A 17383-nucleotide genomic window follows, 5' to 3' on the forward strand; every position below is an offset into this window, starting at 1 on the left:
GAAATAATAATGGCACCTATCTTACAGGATTTTTGTGAAGATTAAATGAGATAATATTTGTAATTTTCCTTGTAAAGCTCAAGATGATATATTTATATATGTATATAAACTGCTGGCAAGTATTAATGGTAGTAGGGATAACCATTTTAAAAAATTAAGCTCATTTTTAACATTAATTTTTTTATTTTAGACTTCCAAATTTTTGCCATCCCCTCTTCCACACACTGAGAAGGCAAACAAATATATCTTCTTATAACAGTAACAACCTTTTTCAAACATTATGATTTCTCCAAACTGAATGAAGCATTAAAAACATGTACATAGAACATGCTTTAAAGTTTGCAAAATATGTTATTTCCTTTAATTTCCTTTAATCCTCTCAACTCTATGAGATAGGTGATCTTCTGCCTATTTTACAAGATGAGGAAACTGAGTTCTGGAGTCCACTCACTGCTTCAAATTACAGACACATCAGGAGAGCAAAGCAGAATGAATTAAAGTTGGTTTTTAACTGTGAAACTACTGAAATAACACAGGTAAATGTGGATTTTGTCTGTATGTTACATTCCATTGATTTGGTAAAACATTCAAATTATAAATGACTTTAAGACTCTGTACCCCAAACTACCACCTTAATTACTACTAAAGATGCTTGAGTCTATGTTTGTGATCTCTTCTAAAGACATAGGTCTTGCTAGATTTATGGGAGATTTCCATGTTAAAATAGCATTAACCTACCATTTGCCTGTATTTGAAAGCTATAATTATTGGGGGAGAAAATTAAAGACTTTTTTTAGCTCTATTGAGATATAAGAGAATAAGAAAACTTAAGGAGTGTTAGAGTTGAAAAGTCATAAATTTTGACAGGGGAAAAAAGTAGTGCCTGTCATTCCTAATTAGAGGAAGTGGCTTCCAAAATAATACGGTTTCTTTTCTTTAAGAGCTCAAAGGAATACTCATTTGGGTTTTTTCAGGGTTAGGGTCTGATGGTGTCCACCCCTATTGATCTTTTAGACATTATTCCTTTGTCTTTTTAATCAACCCTAGAGGAAATATTTTTTGGGAAATGTTCAAGTCCTGTTTTATAGTATTGTTTCATACAGGATATTCTTGTAAATTGCTTGTTGTTATTTCAATCATGCTTAATTCTTTGTGACCCCATTTGCCTTTTCTTGGCAAAGATACTGACATAGTTTGCTATTTTCTTCTCTAGTTCATTTTGTAGATGAGTAAACTAAGACAAATCAGGGTTAAGTGATTTGCTCAGAGTCATACAGCTAGGAAGTATCTCAGGCAGAATTTGAACTCAGACTTTTCCTGACTCCAGGCCAGTGCTCTAGTCACCGCATCACCTAGATGCCTATGGGGAAGTCACACTAGGACTAATTTTTAAAAATACTGAACAGAGAAGTTGATTAAAGAATGCCTGATTAATTTGATAGCAATACTGATCAACTGAGGGCATTTGGCCCTAACCTGTGGTCATAAGCCTTTGTTTGGAGGTATCTGAGGAGTACCTCTCCATGGTCCATGTTGAAAGAATGCAAAGAACTTTGTTGAGTCATTGACTGAAGTTTTAGTTTCTTAGGAAGAGAAGAATAATAGATTTAGGTTTGTAAAGGATCTAGTCTGAAAGAGGGCAAATAATTTACTTAAAATCACACAGGTAAAAAAATGGAAGAATTAAAATTTGGATCTAGGTTTCAAGATACTAGTTCCAGTACTCTTTGCAATGTACTACTTCTAATCCTCCAACTCACTGTCCCACTCTCTACAGCATCCATTCCAAATATTTTCATCCCTCTAAAAACTTCCTCTGTCTGGTTCTTCCTACTTCCACTCTTTCAGCTGAGAACCTTGCCTCAAATTTAACTAAGAAGAAAAAAAATGAGGTCATTTGCTATGAACTCCCTTGCTTCTTACCAAAATCTACCCTTCCGTGTGTACAATTGATCCCATTCTTCCCTGTCTCCCCAAACAGATTACACCCTCTGTAGTTCCCATTCTTTCAATTATTTTCAATCTCTCCCTTTTGACCTCTATTTTCTGCTCTTTGTAAGGCACAATGGATGCCTTCACTTTTCTGTCTTCTTACTCTCTCTCTCTCTAACCTCTTATAATTCCACATCCAACTACATTCTTCCATTGAAACTCCTCTCTCCAGTTGCCCAGTCTCTCTTAGTTGCCCAATCCAATGGCCTTTATTCAATTCTCATTCTTTTTGATCTCTCTGCAGCTGTTGACAGTGTTGATTACTCTCTTTTTCTTTATAGTCTTCTCTCTAGTTTTGGGACACTTCTCAAGTGGTTCTCCTGTGTATCAGATTGCTCCTTCTCAGTCTCCTTTGTTTTATCTTTTATCCAGATCATGACTTCAGATCCTAGGTGTCCAACAGGTACCCCTCTTCTCCCTCTAAACTTCTCTTGGTGATCTCACTCACCATCCTGATGATTCTTAAATCTGACCTGTCCTGCCTTAATCTTTCTGTTGACTTCCAGTCTCTTATCTCTAATTGCCTTTCAGACATCTTGAATGGGATCTTAAACTCAACATATCCAAAACAGAATTTGTTATTTTTCTTCTAACTCCTCTTTTCCCACCTCCAAGTTTTTTCTTGTCATTGTCAAAGTCTCACTATCTCTCACCCCTCATATCCAATATATTGCCAAGGCCTATTGATTTTACCTCTGCAGTATCTCATTCCTTTTTTTTTTTCTTTTCTCTGATTCTGCTACCACTCTCATCACCTCATGCTTTTATTTCTGTACTCGCTGCTGGTAGATCTGCCTATCTCATGTCTCTCCTCACTCCAATTCAAGCTCCCATGTAGCCACGAGAGTGATTTTCCTAAAATTCAGATCATACTCCTCCCATCCTGCTCTCCCCTTCCCCATAAGTGCTCAATAAACTCTAATGGCTTCCTATTGCCTCCAGGGATAAATACAAAATGTTCTGTTTGTCATTCAAAGTCCATTATAACCAAGACCCTCCTACCTTTCCATCTTCTTATATCTTACTCCCAAAATGTACTTTTCAATCTGATTTCTATGAATAGGATACTCCCTCTTGGCTCCTACCATTTTCTTTGGATGCTCCCCATACCTAGAATTCTCTCCCTCCTCATCTCTGCCTCTTGCCTTTCCTGGGTTCCTTAAGCCCTGACTAAAATTCCATGTTCTACAGAAAACCTTTTGCAACCCTGCCCTCTTAAGTCCTTCTTTTAATTATTTCCTATTTATCCTGTACATATAATTTAAACATATTTGTTTTCTTGTTGTCTCCCCATTAGATTGAGCTCTTTAAGGGCCAAGGCTGTTTCTGTTTTTGTTTTTCTTTAAATCTGCAGAGTTTAACTGGCATAATAGTAGGCACTTAAAAAAGACATTGACTGACTCTCCATATCTTTACTCTAGGTTCCTCTCTTCCATTTACCTTCTTCCAAATTTTTGCTGTCAGTCTCCAACCCTAGATCATCCCCTCTGATTCCTTTCCATGCATTTCAGCTACTAAATATTTATGCTACCTAATTCCAAAGGGGTCTTTTCTGCCTTCCAGCATTCATTTATTCATTTCTTGCTGATTCCCTAATACCTCTCCTATAGTCTTAGTTCTTATCCTTTTTTACTCTCCCCAAACCAAGTATTCAATCAAGAAGTTGATAAGACCCTTGTACTCCATTTTTATTGCAATACATTTGGAATCTTTCATTAAACTCTTGGGGTTGTCTAGCTCTCAACTGTGAGTTCCCTGAAGACTACTTCCTAACCTCCCAATCAAGGCATAATTTGGGCCAGCTTCCACTTAAGATCAGCTCATAACCCCCTTTCCAACAAATTCCTTTTAGATCAACCAAAGTGCACTTGATTTCAAAGCAAAAACAACATAATAAAGATTTAATAATAATAATAACAAATAATAAAAATTATCAACATAGTAAAATACATTGTAAGGAAAAGTTCCTCCCTTCTTTTCAGTTCCATATTGGGAGAAAGATTTTGCATAGGAAGGAAATCTGGGAGGGGATATATGGGATCATATGTGACCAGGATGACAGTAAGAATACTAGGACAACTCATACCTAGGTGCCATCCTCACTAGATGCCTCCTCTATTTATAGTTCTCTTGGAAGAGTTGCTGATATCATCTGGCTAGCCTAGCTATGGGCTCCTGTTGAAGCCTAGGATATCCTCTTCAATATTCAGTCATCCATTCATTGGTTTTGTGCTGAAATACCATAGCAGTGTGACACTTTCTATTCCTTTAAAAGAATTTTGAGCACTTTTAGCAAATAGCCTCAGGGCTATCTTGCTCTTTTGTGATTTTAAAACCCAAAGCTACAGTCAGCCAATAGAAGTCTTAAGATTTAGGTTAAATATGTCTTTTGAAGTTCTTTGATTGTTTTTGAACTGTCACTCAGTACCTTATTTGCAGGGGACTGAGAAAAGTCTTTTCAATTCTTTTCCACTCCTATCATGCCAATCATTGGGACTTCATTCATCAGGAAGAGAAGAGAAAGATAATTAGGGACTTTTTGTCTTGCATTCCTAGTCAGTGATAAAATTGATGCTCTCTTTTCATTCAGAAGAACACTTACAAGCTAGGGCGTATCCAGAGCAGGGAGAGCAAAATTCTAAGGGGAATAGAAATCATGTCATAAAGAAATTGTTTGGATATTTAACCTGGAGCTGAGAAGGTGTAGGAGAAGAGGTCTTCAAGGACCTGAAAGACTGCCATTTGTAACAGAGACCAAACTTTTTCTGCTTAACCCAAAAGCATAGAAGTATGAGCATTGGGTACATGAAGTTCAGTAATAAGGGAAGTTATCCTAACAATTAGAGCCACCCCAACATGGTTATCTTAGGAAGTAGAGAGTTCACTATTGCCAAGCATGTGGTAGCATAGAGAGTAGGGTACTGGTTTTGGAATAGGAAGACTAAGTTTGAATATGATCTCAGATTCTTACTAGATGTGTGACTCTGGGTAAGTCACTTAACTTTAGTTTCCTCATCTGTAAAATGGGGATAATAATAGTGGTACTTGGATCAAGTGAGGATATTTAAGTACTTAGCACGTTCTTCCCCCAACCGCCCAACACATTCAATAAATTCCAGTGTCCTCCTATTGCCTCCAGAGGCAAATACAATGCTCTGCTTGACATCCAAAGTCCATTATAACCAAGCCCCTCCTAACTTCCATTCTTCTTATTCCTTATTATTGGAGGTATTCAATCAGAGGTCAAATGACCAATTATTAATGATGTGGTAGAAGGATCACCCCAAATGGGGGTCACTGAGTCAGATGCAACTGAACAAAAAAGAAGGCTCAGGGAGGTCTAGTCCAGGCCCCTAAGTTTTATACATGGGGACATTATGACCCATAGAGGTTAAGCCACAAGTTCAAATTTACACAGGTCATAAGGAAAAATGCCAACATAGAATTGTATGCATCCTCATTTCAAATCCAATGTATTACCAGTTTTTCATTATGTCTCTGGAAATGGATTAGGCTGGTTGACTTTTGGCATCTCTTTCAACTCAGAGATTCTGTAAATCAGTGAACAAACATTTCCCTACTAATGCACAGCAAGTGACTTTGTCTTCTACTATTAAAAATGATATTGGTGAACTTCAACTATGAGAAGAAGCAGGGCATAGCAAATAGAGTGTCAGACTTGGATCCAACGGTACAGGACTGTGTGACACCGGGCAAATCACCAATCTCTCTGAGCCTTAGTTCTTCATTTTTGTGTGTATAGCATGACCACAGATCCTAGGTCCAGAATCACCATTGCCTCTTACTCTTCTGTTCAGTGGCCTAACTTACCTTCATTCAATACAGCCTTGTGGTTTTTATTATTTTAATAAGCTCTTATAATTATTTAATTTTAATAATCACTTATTAGGTGGCATCTTTTAAAAATACATTTTTTCTTGCTATTATTTTGCTTTTTACATAATCTACATTTCCCAATGCCCCTTCTTTCCTCCCAGAGTAAAATCTCTTAAAACAAAAAAAATTAAAATGGGGAAAATATTTTATCAAAACTAATCAATAGATTGAAAAAAAACCCCATAGATCCTAGATTGGAGCTAGAAGGACCTCAGAAATCATCAAATCTAACATTGTCTTTTCATAGATGGGGAAATTGAGGGCAAGTGACTTGCACAGAATCACACAATTAGTATCTGAGACAGATTAGAGCCTAGGTCTTCCAGACTTAGTCTAGCAATCTTTCTACTACAACCTTTGTCTTTCATTTTTTTACTTCTAAATGCAGTGCTCTAGAATGATAGTCCCCTACTTCAAAGAAACCAGAGCTCTTAATAGTCTCCTAGGCCAAAGACTGCCCCCCACCCCATCCATCCTATATTCCTGTGCTGCCAGGTTAATTATTATTATACCCTTTTATTATTGCTTTCATCTTGTCACTCTCCTGCTCTAAACTTTTAACAGGTTCTCATTTCCTACAATATAAAGTTCAAATTCCTTAACCTGGCATTCAAGATCCTCCATAATTCCACTACTTTTCAAATTTTATTGTTATCCATTATTCCTTGACCTGAACCTTTTGCTCTGACCAAGGTAGAGCTTGGTCTACTTAGTGAGCTTAGAAGCTCACTGCTTCTCAAACAGATCTTGTACATTCCCAGATCCAAGTCTTTGCTAGTGATGTTTTTCCCAGCTTGGAATGGAAGGTTCCATTTTCCCCCTCTCTCTAAGCAAATTTTATTCCATCCTTCAAGGCCCAGTTTAAGTCCCACTTTCTTCATAAAGCATCTGTAAATGTATAATTTTGTTGTTATACAGTCAATAATGACATCTATCCCCTTTGAACTTTTAAAGTATTTATTGCTTGTATTGGTTAATTTGGTACATATACTTTACTTTCTTGGACTATTAATTTTTTTGTACTTTATATTTTCATTCCCTGTCTAAACTCCAAACTTTTTGAAAGCAAGAACCAGGCTTTTGCTTTTTTTTTTTTAACTCACAGTGCCTTGAACAGATTCTCATGATATATAATAGCTAGAAAAATGAATGAAAGGGAAACATTTATTAAGTGCTTAATAAGAACTGTCCTAAGTTCTGGGGCTACAATACAAAAAGTAAGACAGTCCTTTCCCTCAGGAAGCTTGCACTCTAAGGAGAGGGGAGAAATATAAAGAATTATAGTCAGGAAAGTCAAAGGAATGTAAATGGAAAAATAGGGCAATGGACAATATATTTCTAGAGACAATTGCAGTATTGATTTTTATTGGATTCCCAAGATTTTGGAATATCCTAGAATAAAACAGGCATTTTTTTCTCCCTTTGTTGTTTTAGATTGATTGTATAATCAGTTTTCTGTTTGTACAAGTCAGAGCAGTTCCTTTTGGGATCATAACTTTTGTATTTGTTTAATTTAATGAGTTAAAATATTTGAAACCTGCTGCATTATTAAATCCTGTACAAGTGTTGATATTGGAATATAAAGAATGTGAACTTTGCTTCCTTAAAATGCAATAGATGGATAAATGTATCTCAGTTTCCTTATGTACAAAATGCAGATGCTGAGTTAGAGGGCACCTCAGATGCTTTCAGCTCTAAATCTAAGATCCTATGAACCTGGGTGAGGAGGAATTGAGATTTTCTGCATATAGTGATGGAATCTAATAATATTGCTAAAGCATTTTATAATGGTCTGCATTACTTTAGGGAATGGTTATAATCATGATCAAAGAAAACTTAAAAAAGATTAACTCAATCAAAATGAGGACAAAAAGAATTCTGAAAACCATTTCTACCAAAGGTTGATTGCTAAATAACTCTCCTAAATCAAACCCCATACCTAAAACAGAAATCATATTTAATTTTTTGAACTTTTATTGTTATGTTGGGTTTTATTATCCCTTTCATTTCCAATATATTTCTTCTCTCTCTTTCCCAAAGAATCATCCCTTGTAAAAAAGAATATAAAAGAAAGATGAGGGAAAAGAAAGTCAGAAAAGTCAACAAATATACCAACTAAGTCTTATAGTTGATGCAGTATATCCTATACACGGTGTCCTCCCTCAGTGAAGAAAAGAGAGAAGTACATTTTCCCATCTTGGGGCTAAGAAAAATGGTTGCCATTAAGTAAATATATTGTTGACCAGAGGTGAAGGGCCAATTTTCCAATGAGAATCTAAGTTGTTTTTTTTTTCAGAAAAAGAGCAGTGTAAGAAATTATTAGGTCAAGTTTTATTCTAGGTGTATTAGAGAAAAAAGCAAAATAATTTTTAGATAGGCATGTGGAGAAGGGGTGTCAATATTCCCAGATATTTAGGAATGGAAGCTTTAGAAAATGACTTCCTCAAAATAATGACCAATACAAAGAATTCAAAAAGATGTCAATGTACATGAAATGATGCAGAATGAAAAAGAGTCAAAATGAACAATGTTTACACTGCCTTGAAGCACTTAAAAGAAGTTAACATCAAACTTTAGCAAAAATAGTGCTAGTCATGATAGATTAATGCTGGATCTCCCTTGATAAAGTTCATTCACATGGTTGTCCTCTTTTTTTTTTTTACCAATAAGATAATAATAAAAGAGCCCATGAGTTTGTTATTGGTTTGCTTTTCTTCAATGGTTTATTTGCATTATTCAATGATTGATTTTATTTAGGAAAAGCATTCATTTCCTTTAAAGGGGGGGGGAAGGAAAAAGACCCCCATCTGCGGCTTTACAGCATCACTAGATATATATTAATTCAGCTTTGATCAGTGATTTCATCTGAATGAAGAGAGTCCCAAACAGAATAAGACACTGCTTCTCCTTAAGGATATCAATAATGACATTTGGATATTTAAAGTAGCACTTAACTTCTGGGTATGTGTTGTACTAGGACAGGAGAGATTATTAAAAACAGGTGAAAGATGTGCTCTCCCTTTTATATCTTTAGGTATTTATTTTTATGGGATTAGGGTGACCCTCAGGAGCCATGCTGCGTAAAGAGAAAGGGACATTTGATGGATGCCTTGGGAGTTTTAGCCCTTGGTTAAAGATACTTGTACATCTATTAGTTGACAAAATCTAGATTATCTTTTATTATTTTAAAATATTTATTATATTTCTTTTTTAAAAAATTCATTTATTTTTCCTGCTATATGCAAAGATAGTTTTTTAATTAATTTATTTATTTATAAGAAATTCTTAGGCCAAGTTTTATTCTAGGTTTATTAGAGAAAAGCAAGATGCTTTTTACATAGACTTGTAGTAAAGAGGTATCAATATTCCCAGACATTCAGGAATGGAACTTTTGGAGAATGCCTTCCTCCAAGTAAAGAATGACAAGTTGTCAATGCAAATGAATTTTTTAAAAATATTATTTTCCCAACTACATGCAAAGAAAGTTTTCAACATTCATTTTCCTTCAAGGTTTTAAGTTCCATATTTTTTCCCTCCTTTTGACAGTGAGTAATCTGATATGTTAAACATATATAACTATGTTAAACATATTTCCATGTTATTTGCATTGTGAAAGAAGAATCAGAACAAAAGGGAAAAAACCTGAGGCGGGGGGGAAACATGAAGTATAAAACAAATTTAAAAAACTGAAAATAGTATGCTTTGGTCTACATTTAGACTCCATAGTTCTTTCTTTGGATGTAGATGATATTTTCCATCACAAGTCCTTTAGAGTTATCATTGATCATTGTACTGCTGAAAAGAACTAAGTCTCTCATAGTTGATCATTTCACAGTGTTGCTGTTAATATTTATAATGTTCTTTTGGTTCTGCTCACTTCACTAAAGATCAGTTCATGCAAGTCTTTCCAAGGCTTTTCTGAAGTCTCATCCCTCAAATTTCTCTAGTATTCCATCACATTCATATAGCACAGTTTGTTCAGTTATTTCCTAATTGATGGGCATCCCTTCAATTTCCAGTTCTTTGCCACCATGTAAAGAGTTGCTATGAATCTTTTTTGTACATGTGTACCTTTTCCCTATTTATATGATCTCTTTGACATACAGACACAGTAGTGGTATTGCTGTATCAAGGGGTATATATACATCAAGGTCTTATTGTCCTTTGGGTGTTGTTCCAAATTGTTCTCCAGAATGGTTGGATCAATTCCTCACTCCACCAACAGTGCATTAGGGTCCTAGTTTTCTGACATCCCCTCCAATATTGATCATTTTCCTTTTTTGTCATCTTGATCAATCTGATAAGTGTGAGATAGTATAACTTCCTGTAATCAAATAATGATTTAGAGTATTGTTTTCATATACTATAGATAGTTTTATTTTTTCTTCTAAAATGCTTTTTCATATCCTTCAACCATTTATCAATTGAAGAATGACATAAATTTGACTCAGTTCTCTATATATATTTTGGAAATGAATCCTTTATCAGAAACACTAACTGTAAAAACTGTTTTCCAATTACTGAATTCCTTCTAATATTGGTTACATTGATTTTATTTGTGCAAAGTTTTAATTTAGTGAAATTAAAATGATCTATTTTGCATTTTATAATGTCCTCTTTCTCATTTCATCATAGATTCTTCCCCTTTCCATAGATCTGACAGATAAACTATGCCTTTTGTTCTACTAACTAGTTTATAGTATCACCTTTTATGTCTAATTCCTTTACTTCATTTTTTTTTTGCAAGGCAATGGGGTTAAGTGACTTGTCCAAGACACACATCTAGATGTCTGAGGTTGGTAGAATTACCTCAAAAATAAGAAGAAAGGAGAAGTGTCAGTCTATATTTGCACCACCATCTAAGAGGAAAATCACCTTGTTGTAATAAAGAGAACTCAAAATCTCTTCAAACTTTGATAACCTAGAAGTAAAAATCTTATATTTACTTTGATTATGGCATGATAGGGTCATGGTTGTAGTATTGGAAGGAACTTTTAAAAAAAGTTTATTTAAGGCAATGGAATTAAGTGACTTGCCCAAATTCACACAGTTAGGAAATTATTAAGAGTCTGAGGTCACATTTGAACTCAGATCCTCCTGACTTCAGGGCCAGTGCTCTATCCACTGTGCCACCTAGCTGCCCTCTGGAAGGAACTTTACAAGCCATCCTTTCAACTTTTTCATTTTACAGAAAGAAATTGAACGTCAAAGAAATGAATTAACATGTCCAAAGTCACACAGGTAGTAAAATGGCAAGTGTAGCCTTCAAACCCAGATTTTTCCAATTCTAATTTAAATGATTTTAACTATAAACAACTTTTTAACACCATACCACCAAACTACAAAGAATGTTATGATATTAATGCATAAAATAAACATCTCGGGTTATGAAGAAAACCAAATGTAGTGAAATGCAGTTATCTAGCTTAAAGAAAAACAAGTTTATGGACTACAGAACCCTAGACTATAGGAAGAACACCAGCAAAGAGAAAGGAGTTAACTTGTTAATATTGAATATGGGATATTTAAGTAGATAATGTTTTCCAAGACTCCATGAATGTGGGTCTCTTTTTCTCTCTCATTCTCTCTCTTCCTCTCCACCCCTCCCTTTTAAAAATAACTTAGCTTCATGGAAGGCTTTAGGAAGCTGCATGTTGGTGAAAAGCCAAAGAAGAAACAAGACCATATGTGGAGTAATTTCTGGCAGATAGACCCTAGCTCATTGAAACGAACTATTGATCAAGCTGGTCAAAGAATCCATTTTCTACACACCGGAAATATGTGATGTAGTACATAAGGAAAAAAAATGAATAAAAGAAATACTAAAGATTAATCTATGGTCTGGGGCCTTTGAGGGACTAACTTAACACCTACTATTAGCAGTTCACCAATGTTGGCTCTAACTGAACACACTGATTGTGTCCTGGCTTATCCATTTCCTTCTGTTCACCATATGGAAACTTACTGACCCCTTAAACAACCACCAAGTTTATTGCAAGGACTTGCTCAGATGGATACGGTTTGTGTGTTTAAAGACTGTGGACAACTACCACCTCTGATTTCAGCTTTCATGTTATAGGAGGCCAATGCTAAATTGTCAGTTCAGTCAATCAAAAGTTGACAAGCAAAAGTCCCACTTTCTATAGGAAGGCTTTCACAATCCTTCTTAATTCTAAGGTCTTTTTTTTTTAAATTGCTGTTGCTTAGTTGTTTCACTTGTTTCTAACTATTCTTGACCCATTTGTGGTTTTCTTGGCAAAGATACTGGACTGGGGTTTGCCATTTCCTTCTCCACTTCATTTTACAGATGAGAAAACTGAGACAAACAGAATTAAATGAAATGCCTAGGGTCACCTAGATAGAAAATTTCTAAGCCTGCATTTGAACTCAGGAAGATACACCTTCCTAACTGCAGGTCTGTAGTGCTGTCCACTTTGCCACATAGCTGCCCTTTGATTACTCTCTATCTTTTCAATAGCTTGTCAGGATACAGTTGTTTGCATGATGTCTCTCCAGTTAGATTACAAAGGACATTTTGATATTAATGCATAAAATAAAAGTTCACTCCTTGAGGGCAGAGGCTACCTTTTAACTTTTTTTTGCATCACTAATGTTTAACCCATAGTAGGCACTTGAGAAATGCCTTTTAAAAATAACATTTTTTCTCAATTATTAAGCACTTATTTTTCCTCCCTCTTACTTATCCTCCTCCCTTGGAAAAAACAAAACAAAACAAAACACATCCCAGAGCTCTTATAATAAACATACAGTCAAGCAAAATAAATCCCATATTGATTACATCCAAAATGTGTGTCTAATTCTGCATAGTAAGTCTCTCTAATCTCTTGGTCAGAAGGCAGGTGCATGCTTTTCATTGGTCCTCTGGAATTATTCCATTGTTCAATAACATTTAATAAATGCTTACTATGTGCCTGGGACTCTTTTAGCAGGGAGTACACCAAAAAAGGTGAAAACTCAGTCCTTTGCAGGGGCTCACAAAAGGAGACACAAGGAAATCCATACTTCTTTCATCTTGTGTTTCCTCCCTTGATAAATATGGAGGTTGGTTAAAATTATTTTTAAAATCCATTCCAGCTCTGATGTTTATGATGTTAAGTCTGAGAATCTTGTTTCTGCCTTATTTATTCAAAGGGAGACAAATCCACATGGCATCTACAGTTTCTTCCAGAAGGATCATGAGCACCATGAGAATCAGTTCCAATGTGTGGTAAATTTCACCTTCAAGCTCATCATTTTATTTTCTGATCACCTTGAATCCGTGAAAAGAGAACATATACAAACACATATAAACACCATATGGTTAAAGATAATAGAAGTGCTTAAACTCCTGCCAACTGTTCACATCTGATCTCAGTGTGTTAAGACATAATTGGGAACGTTTCTTAGGTCCCTCAACCAAGTGAAGCAGAGAACCTGAACGAGGATCTTGGGAAACATCTCCTTGTACATGCTACTCCATTTCTTGACTCTGGGTGTCTTCACTGGCTAACCCCATCCCTGGAATTGTCCCCCTCCTCATCTCTGACTTTTGACTTCCCTTGCTTCTTTCAAGTCTCAGTTAAAAATCATACCTATTTCAAGAAACCTCCATCTTAGTTCCTTCCTCTGAAATTATTCTTTATTTATGATTCAGAAGTTTTTCAGTCTTGCCCAGTTCCTCTAAAATGACCTCCTATGTGAAATCTATCCTTGTTGTTCAGTCATTTCAGTCATATCTGACTCTTCATGATCCCATATGGGGTTTTCTTGGCAGAGATACTAAAGTGTTTTGCCATTTCCTTCTATTTTCTAGATGGGGAAACTGAGTCAGAATTAAGTGACTTGATCAGGGTCACAAAGTTAGGAAGTATCTGAGGCAGGAGTTGAACTCATTTCTTCCTGACTAAAGGCCAGCATTCCATCCACTGTGGAGCCTCTTATTTATCCTGTAAGTATCTTATTTGCACAGTTACTTGCATCAAGGAGCATGGAATAAGTCTATTCCTCCTCCTATTCCAAGGATCATGAAAGTAGGAAGCTGACCAGGGATGAAATATTTTCTGGATGGATCTCTATTTCAGGGAGCTGAAAAAGGTGGGAAAGAATCTTGGATGAGATGAATAGACTTAGAATAAAGGACATCAGTCTGGACAACAGGATAATGGGAAAGGGTAGGGAAAGATAGCAAATGTGGAGCCAATGTATTAATTTCAATGCATATTAGAGAGAGGTAGTGGGAGCACAGGAAGGGCTTCCTTTGGGGGCAATGACTTTGGGTTCCCCCCACCTCATCAGCAGAGAATGACTGAATCATAAGAATTAGGGGATTTGAGGTGAGAGTTGGCTCATAATAGGACAGGAGCAGACATAATAATAATAATAATGATGATGATGATGATGATGATGATGATGTTTGTCCTTCATTTTTCAAGAAGATCATGACATAGGAGAAGTGATGCCATCACAAGCCTGTGAATTGGATTTGAATGAGAGGGATGCTGTACTAATAAGTCACCAGCCTCACTTTCTCCTCCAGAGTCATCTGAATCCAGTGGCCAGATATAAACCAGGATGACTGGAGATGACCCTGGATGTGGGGCAATGAGGGTTAAGTGACTTGCCCCAGGTCACACAGTTAATGAGAGTCAAATATCTGAGGCTGGATTTGAACTCTCATCCTCCGGACTCTAAGGGCAGTGCTCTGTCCACTGTTCCACAGAAACAGAATTAGTTGACTGGGGCCTCCATCCCCTAGGTTCTCGGATGGCAGGGTATCATTTTTGCCTTGCTCTCTTTCTACACACTAAGGAGAAGGTGAAGGCAGTGGAGAGCCAGGAGTGACTAGGCTGCTTGTCCTGCTCCCAGCAAAACGTCTTAATAGATGTTACTTTTCTAATAGAACATTCCACACCCCTCTCTTTCTTGTTTTAACTTCTAAATACACACAGATGGTGGACGACTCTTGAGGAAGTGGACAGCTCCAGGTGGTGTCTGCCCCTAGGCAGGATCACTTTCTGAAATCATTCATATTACTAGAACTAAGACCGAATGTTAGGGATAATGAATGTTTCCTTTCTTAAGCTGTCACCGATTTAGGGAAAGGAATCCATTTTTTAAAAGTTTATTTTTCTGTTCTGAATTCTCTTCCTTCTTCCTGCCACTCTTCCATTCATTGAGAAGGCAAGAAATACCATGTTGAAAAAAAAAAAGCAAGAAAAATTTAGAAAGTGAAAGAAAAAATACTTCAGTCTGAATTTAGAGTTCATCATTTCTCTCTCTGGAGGTGGAGATCATTTTGCATCATGAGTCCTTTGGTAATCATCAGGGAAGCTAAGTCTTTCACAGTTGTTTATCATATTATTGTTACTGGGTACAATGTTCTTCTGGTTCTGCTCACTTCACTTTGTATCAGTTCATATAAATCTTCCCAGGTCTTTCTGAAAATATCCTTGCATCTTATATCACAAGAGTGTTCTGTCACAATTATACAAAAGTTATCTGTTCAGTTCCAAACTAATAGAAGGTTATATGAGGAATGCAAGAAGCTATAGTCACCAAGATCTTGCCTGCAAGTGGACAACCTTATAACACCTCTCTCAAGGGAAAGAGCATGTGATATCTACTGTATAGTTTCATTATATCAGGATTCATCTAAATGTATTTATGTTTTTGAAGAAATTGCTTTGCCTGGAGCATATACAAATCACATACAGTAACGTCTCATTTATCTGGTAATTACCTAACCAGCAATCTCAATTGTCTAGAAAGTAGGTTAGAACTAATTCAAGGGAAAAAAAAAAACTTCTGAGCAATCAAAAAAAGGTGTACAAAGTTCCTGCAGTAAAGCTCATATTCATCTAAAAGTCCCCTCACCTTCTCAACTCAGTCTAGCTTTTTTTTTCATTTTTATACGTCTTTCTTTTCTTTTTTGAATATATTTTCTTTTCTTTTTTCCCCCTGGTTACATGTATAATCAAGTTTTAACATTCATATTTTAAAACTTTTGAGTTCTGAATTCTCTCTCTTCTTCCAACCCCCATTTAGTTTTTTCTCCTTTTCAACCCAAGTCTAACAAAGTTGCTTACCCAATTTCTCAGCTCACACAAAATTTGAAAAGGGGAAGATAGGGGCCTCACCTGGCAAAATGTTAGGGTTCTACTAAATGAAATCTATGGTCCTTTTAAATGTTAATATTTATCATATGACTAGAAGCAAGCTTCTGAAGAAGAGATTTGTTACCTCTTGTGGCATGGTTCCTTTTGGCAGTCTAGTGAAGCCTCTAACCCAAAATAATGTTCTTAAAGTTATAACATTAGAACACATAAGATTAGGAAGGAAACTAAAGGAACCTGTTGGTAAAACTGTGCTGCTTATCTGGTGGAGGAGAAGAGAGCAAGCAAAGAGGCTTGGTGTCTTTCATTACTACTGGTTCAACCAAAGGCTATCTCCTCTGCAAAGTAATCCAAGCAAATATCCTTTGAAAAATAGCCACAGTAATAGGATGCTCTGAACTCAATTCCTTCAGGAACATCTAGTGACAACAAAATCCCTTTTATACTTGAGACAAACACAAGCAGAAATGGACAAACATATTGGTGGGGAGGGACTTCTTTCGTCTGTTATTGAAAAGAGAAAATCCCAGGAGCAAGAAAAAAAGAAAGGATTAGCCCTTCTACCATTTTAAACTCAAGGGTGGATAGAGTTGAACCTGAAGTTAGAAAGAACAGCCTCAGACACAAGTTATGTGAACCTGGGCAAGTCATTTAACTTATGTCTACTTCAGTTTCCGCACAGCATGAAGCTTAAAATGTAAAATTTTCCATTCTAATAAACATTTAGATCTTGTTTTTAAAAAGGGAGGTGCAGCTAGGTTGCACAGTGGCTAGTGCACCAGTCCCAGAGTAGGATAGACTTGAGTTCAAATCCAGCCTCAGCCTGTGTGACCCTGGGCAAATGACTTAAGCATGATTACTTGCCAAAAAAAAAAATGCATTGGAGAAAGAGGATCATGATAGCATCTACCTCATACACTCGTGAGGATCAGATAGTTCTGTGCACAGAAAGGAACTGAATATATTTCTTTTGATTTTTTTTGCAAGGCAAAGTGACTTGCCCAAGGTAAGTATTAAGTGTCTGAGCCAAATTTGAACTCAGGTCCTCCTGATGCTCTATCTACTGGGTCACGTAACTGCCCCTCAATAGATACTTTTTAAGTTCCTTTTTTATTCCTTTTTCATTTAAGTTCATAGACCCCCTGGACCCAGGGGGTCCTGAGACGTTTTTAGCTACATGACCTTGGACCCATCCATTATTTAATCATTCATTGTCATTAAGACTCTAGGTATATAGAGCAAGTATTGATCTGAATAGAAGGAGTTTGCTCACTGGGGCTTCCCTTCATTGATGAAATCACAGTTCTCCCTTCTTCACCCACCATTTTTCTTTCAAGAGTAATAGCCAATAATTTGGAAAGAAGAAAAAGTGGAAAATCTAA

The sequence above is a fragment of the Macrotis lagotis genome, chromosome 3 (genome assembly GCF_037893015.1).
Source record: "Macrotis lagotis isolate mMagLag1 chromosome 3, bilby.v1.9.chrom.fasta, whole genome shotgun sequence".
In the NCBI taxonomy this organism is placed as follows: Eukaryota; Metazoa; Chordata; class Mammalia; order Peramelemorphia; family Peramelidae; genus Macrotis; species Macrotis lagotis.